Source organism: Carcharodon carcharias, chromosome 19, assembly GCF_017639515.1.
Source record: "Carcharodon carcharias isolate sCarCar2 chromosome 19, sCarCar2.pri, whole genome shotgun sequence".
Classification (NCBI taxonomy): domain Eukaryota; kingdom Metazoa; phylum Chordata; class Chondrichthyes; order Lamniformes; family Lamnidae; genus Carcharodon; species Carcharodon carcharias.
The window spans coordinates 105128297-105139511 of NC_054485.1; the positions used below are offsets into that span (position 1 = coordinate 105128297).

General features: G+C 41.4%; 1 long non-coding RNA gene across 1 annotated transcript; it reads right to left on the reverse strand.

Moving 5' to 3' along the window:
- Positions 1-325: 325 nt before the first annotated feature.
- On the reverse strand, positions 326-9172 carry LOC121291677. Its single transcript, XR_005946048.1, has 4 exons — positions 9020-9172; positions 4481-4858; positions 3691-3879; positions 326-414 (listed from the first exon to the last, which is right to left on the reverse strand). It is a non-coding gene; the product is annotated as an uncharacterized LOC121291677 (long non-coding RNA).
- Positions 9173-11215: the final 2043 nt, after the last annotated feature.

Genomic DNA, 11215 nt, shown 5'->3' on the forward strand with positions numbered 1-11215 from the left:
CACCAATAGTAGAAAATTTAAATTTGGGCATGCTCAACAGCCAGGATTAAAGATCCAGATTAACTTGGTGAGTTGTGGGGCTGGAGTAGATTACAGAGCTAGGGTGGGGCAAGCCCATAGAGGGATTTGAAAACAAGGATAAGAATTTTAAAATTGAGGCATTACTTAATCAGGGAATAGATTAGAGGATACATAGGAAAAGGGATAGGTGGGTTCTTATTTCCTGTTTGAGACAACTTGTACGATAAATTAGCTCAGCAGGTGAAGGTACAACTTGGTTCACAACAAGGTGGCAGTAATATCTGCATTGACGATTCCATTACTTACCCAACATTACAGTACGAAAAGTCAGTAGGAACACAAGAATGAAGCATCTTCCTTTCATCATTAGAAAAAACTGATGAAGTGTTTCACCTGAGAAGAGAATCCACAGTTACAATGTTTAAAGATGCATAACCACAGCACTGAAATTAAGTGTATCAGCACATTCTTCCAATTCCGTTCTCTGCTATTTTTAACTGAAAGGGAGTCATTTAAAGGAAGTCAGTTAACACTTCGAGAAAAAAAAATGGAGTGTGGAATTTCAGACAAATACTTTAAGTGTTCATGCGTCAGTATCTAACAGCACAGGTTCAAGGCTGACATACTGAACTTGTGGCTTGTCCATGTATTTGAGTGAGTTTATTTTTTCTAAATGTTCTAATGAAACAGTTACACAATTTACAAACTTCACTTATGTCTAAGAGAAGTCAGAACATTCCTCATTAAGATAATTTCCAAATACTGCAGAAAATAGATCCAGGAGTGTGACTGTCTTAATCTGCAGGAAGAGGTTCAACCATGTGGGTGGGGGGAACCTTGGTTGAGGACAAAGGAAGCTATATAAATAGCGCTGGTATGGCAGGTTACATTATCAAAACAGATGTGACAGATGTCCCTCACAACCTTGCCTACACTTCCTCACACCCAGTTTCCTTTAAAAATTCCAATCCATTCTCCCAGTTTCTCTATCTCAAAAGGTTCCCCTTGTCCTCACTCTCCTCCACCCCACCACCCTCCATGTTCAATAGATCATCCTCACCCAGTGTGATGCCACCACCAAACACATCTTCCCCCTGCCCCAGTTTCAGTCGCTTTGCCGCTCCCTGGTCCACTCCTCAATCACCTCCAACATTCCCTCCTCTTATCACAGCACCTTTCCAGCCAAGCGCAGGAAATGCAACATCTGCCCTTTCACCTCCTATCTCCTCACCATCCAAGGCCCTAAACCACCCTTCCAGTTGAAACAGAGATTTACTTGCACTTCTTTCAATTCAGTATAATGTATTCACTGCTCATAATGCAGTCTGTTCTGCATTGGGAACACCAAATGCAGTTTGGGTGATCGCATTACAGGACACCTCCATTCAATATGCAAACATGACCCAGATTTTCCAGCCGCCTGTCATACGAACAAGGAGCAGGAGTAGGCCATTCAGCCCCTTGAGCCTGCTCCACCATTTAATAAGATCATGGCAGATATAATAGTAGCCTGAAATATGCATCCTACCTATCGCTGATACCCTATCACCCCCTAGCTTTCCAAGAATCTATCCGCCTCTGCCTTGACTCTAATCATTTTGATTCTCTACCTTGATCTAATGCCAATGTCTCCATCCTTAGCCTCCTGCAATGTTCCAGTGAAGCTCAACTTAAGCTCAAGGCTAACCTTCACCTCCTCAGGAGCAACTCGGGATGGGCAACAAATGTTGGCCTTGCTGGCTATGCACAAATCCCATGATAGAAACCAGAAGGAAAAAAACACATCTTTTGGTTAGGCACTTTTACAGCCTTCTGCACTCAAGTGCTGTGTTCAACAATTTCAGACCAGAAGCTTTGCCCCTTTTTGTTTTCTTTGCCTATGCAAGTTTCAATTTTACTCCAGTTTGTTTGTTTTTTGCTTTTGGATGGACAGCAACAGAGCATCATTCTGCCATTCACACCTCGTCTATAAACATTCTTAACCTTTCTTGTTTCTTTACTTGCCCCATTGCTACTCCTTTTGGCCTGGCACATTAACACTTTTGTTATTTAACCTCTCCTGTCTTCAACCCGATCACAGATCTTCCCTTTCATTCTTTATCCACCCTCACTCCTTTCACTTGCTTAAAACTTATTACATCTCACTTTTCCCAGCGCTTGATCGGAAAACTTGCTCAGAAACTAAAAAAAAAATCAACACAAATCTGGAAGGAATGTTACTACCCAACTGCATCACTTAATAAAGGGGTTAGCAATAATGAAAGAAGAGGCCCATTAAATCCAAAAGTAGCCCCCACAAAATCAAAAAGTAGCCCTTGACAAAGTCTCAAAAAGATTCCTCAAGAAACATATTCTTTTGACTCCTGCTCAATGCCTAGACCGAATCTGGATCCTAAGCTCCCATGGGCGGCCAGCATGACCATGATGGCAATTTCAGCAGCAGCATTCTCTTAATTGGTCATCACTAGGTCTGCTATCCAATTAAGGACAGCAGACTGGCCCAATCAGAGGCCGGCAGCTCTGTAGCCTCGGCAGTGCCACTGAGAGAGGTTGCTGAAGCAGAGGTTGAGTGGAGAACAAGAGGGTGCGTCCATGTTAATACAGCTTTGCAGGGGAGTTACAACTTATTTCCTCAGCTTTGTGAGGTCCAAGTTTTCCTCTTGTCCCTCCTTAATTTGGCTCAGCCATAATCCCCCTCCACTTGTTATAGTAATATAGGAAAATTGCGAGAGAGGTATAAGAAGGTCACTGGAAACTGCTGTTGCTGCCTCTCTCCTGGTCTCATACTGATCTAACATTGCTGTAACAAGGACAAATGCTGAAATTGGTCAATACTAAACACACTCCCACAATGGCCCAACAGGATTTTTCAGTGAATATACAAGTGTACTATAGAAGTTTAACATGACCTCCTTGCTTTTTTTACTCTGTGCCTCTATTGATAAAGCCTAGGATACTGTATGCTTTATTAACCATGCTCTCAACCTGTCTTGCCAACTTCAATGACTTATGCACATATACATTCAGGTCCCTCACCATTACCTTCTCAAGGGCAATTAGGCATAGGCAATAAATGCTAATCTAGCCAGTGATGGCCACATCCCATGAAAGAATAACTTAAGAAAAAACAAACATTAATTAGTGGGTGGAGAGTGGGGGTGGCCACCCATTCCCTCTCTCCATATTTACTCTTAAGCATGCTGTCCACGAAGCTCTCAACCTCACAAATGCACCACAATGATGCTAGTCAGCTGCTATTCAAACTCGGAAACCTGGAGCTTGAACTTCTGCGACTGATGAAACTTTCTGTACATATGATTACCCGGGACACAGTAAGCATCCTGGTCTTCCCACATGGCACAGGATGTATATTTTAGAGATCAGTGCAGCCCTGCCATCCCTCTGTCTATTACATAATAAACCTTCCAACTAACAAACCTATCCATCAATAAACCTTCTAATACTAATAATAAATTGTACTAGTATCAATAAACCTTACTACTAAAAATTAAAAAAAAGACTCACCAGCTACTCACTTCCCTTTGGTTAGCATCATTTAAATATAGGGAAGTTAACTGAACGTTTTACTTAAATTTTTAACATTTTTAATCTCCAAACTGCTTAGACTCACTCCCTAACTTTGAAGGGAGGGCAAACAGCAATACTCACCAGTCACCAGCTCACAGCTTTCTTGTGGTGTAATTGTTTGATGTATTTTATTTCCACTTTTTCTTCCAAACGCTGTAGCACCCCAGAACTCTGCAATTCGCTCTCCAGGTAGGTGGTAGTCCCTGCTCCTGCACCTGATTTCTTCCATGTCTGCTGCAGCTGTTCCGACCTTGTGATGTCATCTTGTTACTGGACGGAATTTACAGCAGAGAATCAGGTCATTCAGCCCAAGCAAGCTATACCAGTGTTCATGATTCACACAAGCCTCCTCCCACTCTACTTCATCTCACCCAAACATATCCTTCGATTCGTTTTCCTTTATGTATTTATCTAGCATCCCCTTAAATGTATCTAGCAATTCACCTCAGCCAGCATGTGGTACTTAATTCCGCATGCTCACTAATCTCTGAGTGAATGATTTTCTCCTCAATTCCTTATTAGATGGTAATGATTGTCTTTTTTTTAATGATGCACACAGGCCATTGACTCTGTAGCTGAGCTAACTTTTTTGATAAAATAATTTCCTAACATGAACACATATCTGCAGTGTCTAAACTCTATCAAGACAGGCTCCAACATGTGCTATCTGACCTTCAACCCACAGGTCAGGTGACCCCCGTATATAATACACAGTTTCATATAGTATCTAATACTGGAGTCCACAACCACAATCAGCTATTATCATGACATTTCCCTTTTTAAAAAAAAGTTCATGCAACTCAAGTACACAAAGTCTCTTATCTATTCTTTGTCACACTGTTTTGATCAGTTTATTTTGTCTTTTACTCACCTCTGTATCTCTGAGGTTTTTTCATAATTCTTCCACTAGATGTTCTGAATAGTGATAGAAGTGATTTTGAAGGACAAGGGGTCTTCTCCAGCTCTGTGTCACTATCACCCCTTGAATAGTTTTCAGGACTCTCAGGCTTTGTTATCTGTTGCTTCACTGGTGCATTTTGGTTTTTGATCTTTGGTTACACTTTCTGTTTCACAGCAGGGTTACGTTTCAATTTTTTTCCATAAGTATTTTTGGTTTCTCCATTTGGAGTCAACACTATGTAAGACCTTGGTTCTCTTGTGATTCCTGTGACAACAGCAGGATTTCAGATCCCTTCGTGCTGAGTCCACACTGTCTCTCCCATGTTTAGGTCATAGAAGCATAAAAACACTGAAAAATATAAGCAGAAGTAGATCATTCGGTCCTTCAAACCTGCTCCGCTGGCTGATCCTTTCTCAGTGCCATACTCTCGCTCTCTACCCATACCCCTTGATGTCTTTAGAGTCTATAAATCTATTCCCTTCTTAAATATATTCAGTGACTAGGCCTCCACAGTGCTCTGTGATAGAGAATTGCACAGGTTCACCACCCTCTGAGTGAAGAAGTTTCTCCTCATCTCAGCCTTAAATGGCCTACCCTGTATCCTGAGATTGTTGCCCCTTGTTCTAGATCCCCCAGCCAGAGGAAACATCATCCCTGCATCTAGTCTGTCCAGCCCTGTCGGAATTTTATAAGTTTCAATGAGATGCCATCTCATTCTTCTAAATGCCAATGAATACTGGCCTGATCAGCCCAATCTCTCCTCATACGACAATCTTGCCATCCCAGTAATCAGTCCCAGTTCAGGCAGAGGTTGGGTGCCTCACTCAAACTGTTCCTTCTTCTTCTGCCTCAGTTTGAGCAGGTCCTGCATGCTGTAGTTCACTGGCTGTAGAAATAACAGTTGGGCTCAGTCGGAAGCTTAGTTCTTAGTCTTCTCTCGATGAGGAGCCATGCTGGAGATGAACCAATGCCCTCTAAAGGAGTATTCCTGAAATCTAGCAGGGCCAGGTTGGGGTCTCTTCAATCCACCTTTGTCTTCTTCAACAGGTGTTTTAAGGTCTGCACGGTACGTTCCAACATTCTGTTGAGATTGTGGATATTTGGGACTTGACAGAGTGTGGCAAAACTCCCAATCCTGTACAAATTTGTGAAATTCAGTGCCTGAGAATTGTGGACTGTTATCCTAGATGAGCATTTCAATTATACCGTGGCAAGCAAAAATTGATTTTATAAAATTTACTAAAGTGATGCTCTTACTATCATTTCTCAGCAGCAAAGACGCCAAAAAATTTTGAGTAATAATCTAGTACACGCTAGTAGGTACTCACTGTTGTCAAATGTGAACAAGTCCACTCCAAATTTTTGCCAGGGCCTCTCTGGAATACTGTAGTTAAAGTGGTTCTTTTTGTTGCAATTTACTGTTCTTTTGGCACACTGCACATGCATTCACCATTTCTCCAATTTGTGCTCCCATTCCAGGCCAATACATTATATCTCAAGCTCTTCTCCTGCATGTTTCTATGCTGAGGTGACTTCCATGTATGCGCTGCAGCATTTCTTTCCTCAGTGTTGCAGGAATTATGATTTTTTTCTCCCTTGAAAAGTATTCCTTCTGCTGCATGAAGTTTCCCATGAAAGTTCTAGTACTCTTGTACAGCAGAAGGGGCTCCACTCCGATGAGTGGGCCAGCTTGGAAATATATCGCTATTCCTTCACTGTTGCTGGGTCAAAATTCTGAAACTCCCTTCCTAACAGCACTATGGGTGTACCTACACCACATAAACTGCAGTGGTTCAAGAAGGCAGCTCACCACCACCTTCTCAAGGGCAACCAGGGATGGGGAATATATGTTGGCCCGGCCAGTGAAGCCCACATCCCGCGAATGAATATTTTTTTTAAAAGTCAGTACATTTCCTTGCCCGGCTTGTATTTAACTCTGAACTGGTACTTCTGCGGACGCACTCGTAATCTTTTGATTCTTGGTGGTGCACAGTTCGGGGGCTTTTTAAGTATAGCTTCCAAAGGCTTATGATCAGACTCTACCTCCACGTCTCTGCCATAGACAAACTAGTGGAAACATTCTAGGCCAAACACAATTGCGAGTATTTCTTTCTCTATTTGGGCATATCACTGCTGTGTTTCTGTCATTGTCTTTAAAGCATATGCCATCGGTGCCTCATTTTGCAAGAGGACAGCTCCCAGGCTAGTCTTTGAAGCATCTACTCAGATCTAGACTGATTGACTGACATCATAATACTTTAACACTGGTGGCTGCTTCAGTGTTCTCTTCAGACTGCTCAAACTTCCTGGTGATTTTGTTCCCAGTGCCATTCCACATCATTTTGTAGGAGTTCTCTGAGCAGTACCGTCAAGTCTGACATGTTCGGAATGAATTTCCCAAGATAGATCACCATTCCCAAAAACTTCTCCAAGTCTTTCTTACATTCTAGAGGTGGCATGTTCATGACTGCTTCGATTTTACTCTGGTTTGGTTTCAGTCCTCCACTTGTTAGCACATGTCCCAAGTACTTGATTTCATGGAGACCTATTTTGCGCTTTTCCTTCTTCAACTTGAGGTTCCTTTCTCTAGCTCTGGCTAGCACCTGCCTCAGTCTATGGTTGTGTTCTTCTCATGAGACTCCCCAGACCAGCACATCGTCGATATAGGTTTCCACACCCTCTAACAGCTGCTTCACTATTCTGTGGAACACCTCTGGAGCTGAAATATCATAAGGTAAGCGTAAAACCTGTATCACCCGTATGGTGTGTTGAAGGTACAGAGATAGAAGTTGAGTTCATCCAGCTTGATTGGTCAGAAGCCTGAACTTGCATCCAAGACTGAATAGTATCTAGCATCAGCTAGCTTGCATGTGATCTCTCCTACTGTGGGCAGCTAGTAATGCTCTCCTTGTACTGCCTGGTTTAGGTCTCTGGAATCCAGACAGAGTTGCAGATTCCCATCTGATTTTTCTACAATTACAATTGAATTAACCCACTTTGTTCAGTTCTTCAATTTTCTTGATGGTGTGAAGTTTCTCCATTCTGTCCAACTCTGCTTTCAGTCAGTCTCTCAGCATTACTGGTTGTCATGAAGAGATATTAATGTATATAATGTTATTGGTAATTATTTTTTTAAATAGAGGTTTAAAGCTGTGTGTGTGCGTGTTAATTGGATTAAAGCCAGCTAGTCTGGCTGCTTTGATGTATAGTAGTTTTGAGATGTAAACAGTAAGGTAAAGGGTGCATTTGCATTTTGTTGAACAAACCATTCAAGAGTGGGAGTGAAATCTTGCACCTATCTAGGATAAATCAAGCAATGATTATATTACTAATAAAATTGGTACTTTGAAAGGGGTTCAAAGGGCCTGGCAATACGATGAGAATTTACATTCAAAGAGAAAGGCTGGGTTTCACAGAAAGGAGTTTGTATGTGCAGGTTAGAGGCATGTAATATCTAAGCAGCTGTAAGCCTACAACCTTCTGCAAAGGAACCAAATTGAAAGGAACCTCATTTTGAATTTGTACGGTAGAAATTATTTGCCTGGTGTCTGTTTAAGTCTATTGTTGCCTTGGTGGAGTTCTTGTTGCCTTAGTGGAGATTAATTTGGGAATTTGTTAAAAAGCTATGTTAGTAGTAATTTGTAGCCGTGTTTATGTGTTTAATTTGTTGTAAATTAATAAATGTTTCATTTAGTTTGATATAAAAACCTTTCGAGACTTGGCAATCTTATTCCTGAATTCAGAGCTGCAACTCAAAACATACCAATTGAAAATATAGGTTACAGTTTAAAGTTTCCCTCCGGGATTTTAAATAACTCAGCCTTTACCACCTGTTGTGTCATAACACTGGTATTTTCCTGGGCGGGTGTATTTTGGGTGTCACAGGTTTGTCAATCTTGATGGTGTGTTCTCCTTTTAGGTAGCCAATCCCCTGGAACACATCTTTATACTCACTCTGGATGTCATTAATGGTGACGGTCATCGTTCTCTTGATTAGCTTCAGATTTTCACAAGCTTTGATTCCAAGAATAGGTTTTGCATCAGTTTTCACACCATGAATGGAAGTGCTTGAGACTGTTTTTTGTAGTCCACTATGTATGCACTTGCCTTCTACAGCAATTTTTTCGTCTGTATAAGTAGTCAGCTTCACTTTTGTGTTAGTTAGCCATTTTTCCTTGCTTATCTTACAATACAAGCTTATGGGAATGACATTTAGTTGTGCACCTGTGGCAAGCTTGAAATTCACCATCGTGTTGGCAATTTTTAAGCTAACCTTCCATTCGTCCTCTTTGGAATTTGTTGTTACTGCACCAACAAAAAGTTTAATTTCAGTGTCTGTGTCATCATCTGCAATTCTGTGCACTTTCTTCGATATACATATCTTAACAAAGTGATTTAGTTTATCACAGTTCTTACACTGCTTTCCTTATGCTGGACAACTATGTCATAAATGTTTTGTTCTGCACTGGCTGCATGTAAATGTTTTAATAGCAGTTTTGTTCTTTTTACCTTCAGGCTGTCTATTTGTTCCTTCCCGGGGCTGTTTCTGTTTAACTGCATCTAACTGCTTGATTGTGCATGGCTTATCATCTTCTGTTATCTGTTTAATCTCAAATTTCGTTGTCTCTGCCACTCTGCAGATATTTATTGCTTTCTCCAGTGTGAGAACAAATTCTCTCAAAAGCCATTCTCTCAGAGAGTCATTTGCGATCCTGCAAATTATTCTATTGACTTGAGTGGTTCTTCCATCTCTCCAAATTCACAAGATTTAGCTCATTTTCTCAGCTCAGTTACATACTGACCAATGTTGTCAGTGCTTTGTGTGCACATTAAAAAAATCTGCATCTTTCATACATTATGTTTTTCTTAGGACTGCAGTAGGCTTCAAAATATCCCATTATTTCTTTCAAGTGATTTTGTTTCTCATCACTTTCAAAAGTGAATCTGTTATAGACTTCTAGGGTTCCTTCCCCGCCATGTGAAGAAAGATGGAAGATTGTACCCAATGGTCTTTTTTAATCACTGCCTCCTGCTGTGAGGTACAGCTCAAATTGCTGCCAGAACATTCTCTAGTTTTTGGCGAGATTGTCCTCCAAACTAAACTCTATCGGTGGTTTCAGAACCTCCACTGGCGTGTTTAGTTTACTTCTGACACCATGTCTTGTTTCTTGTTTTAATGATGCACATAGGCTGCAGACATTGTAACTGAGCTAACTCTATTGATTACATAATTTCCTAACATGAACACATATCTGCAGTGTCTGAACCCCATCAAGACAGCTCTAACAAATGCTATTTGACTTTCAACTCCCAGGTCAATGACCCCATGTTTAATATAGAGTATTGTATAATAACTAATACTGGAGTCCACAACCACAATCAGCTATTAAGATGAAAATGCTCTTATAAATATTGACACTCTAGTTTTTGGATGCGGCTACATCCTAACTCTTTCTATTCAACCACAGTAATCATAATTTCAAAGACTTCTCCAAATCATCTGTCACTCTTTTCAAGAGAAAACTGCCCCACCACATGGACTGCAGCGGTTCAAGGGGGCGGCTAACCACCATCTCCCCAAGGGCAATGAGGGCTGGGCCATTAGTGCCCGCAACCCACCGACCAATGTAAGAGAGAGAGAGTACGTGAAGAAACGATTACATCGGATCAACACTGGATCAAACAAGTGGGAACACAAGCAGGAGAAACTGGTAAAACAGGACTTCTCAAGCAAAGAGATAAAAACAAAAAAAACTGCGGATGCTGGAAATCCAAAACAAAAACAAAAACATAATTACCTGGAAAAACTCAGCAGGTCTGGCAGCATCAGCGGAGAAGAAAAGAGTTGACGTTTCGAGTCCTCATGACCCTTCGACAGAACTTGAGTTCGAGTCCAAGAAAGAGTTGATAAATTATATAGATTTTCCTTTTCCCACCTATTTCCATTATATAAAAAAGAAAAAAAATTTTTTTACACCTTTTATGCTCTCCCCACCCCCACTAGAGCTATACCTTGAGTGCCCTACCATCCATTCTTAATTAGCACATTCGTTTAGATAATATCACCAACTTTAACTTTAACACCTATGTATTCTTTTGTACTATTGTTGTTGACATCCTTTGATGATCTGCTTCTATCACTGCTTGTTTGTCCCTACAACCACACCCCCACTCCACCTCTCTCTCCGCCCCCCACACACACACACCTTAAACCAGCTTATATTTCAACTCTTTCTTGGACTCGAACTCAAGTTCTGTCGAAGGGTCATGAGGACTCGAAACGTCAACTCTTTTATTCTCCGCCGATGCTGCCAGACCTGCTGAGTTTTTCCAGGTAATTCTGTTTTTGTTTTTGTTCTCAAGCAAATTCTGTCGTGTTTGTCGCCCGCGTTCCAGATATTCTACGTTTGCTCAGGAATGTGGTGTCGCAACTCATTGAAGAGAAAATCTCACTTCCTGATGCACTCAATCCAAGTCCAGCGGCAGCAAATTGCAGCACGTTAGAATTAGAAAGTCGCTGCTGTGAACATTTACATCCCAGTGTTGGGTCAGGAAGGACAGAGGTCAGGAAGGACAGAGGAGACAACGATTCCCATCTCACAGCCCTTATAGAAGCCCCTTCCCACTAGTCAGCTTCTCTCCCACCGCTGAACCGCCCTCAAGGGCCGATAGGATGGGACAAGACAGCGGGTTTAAGCACTCACC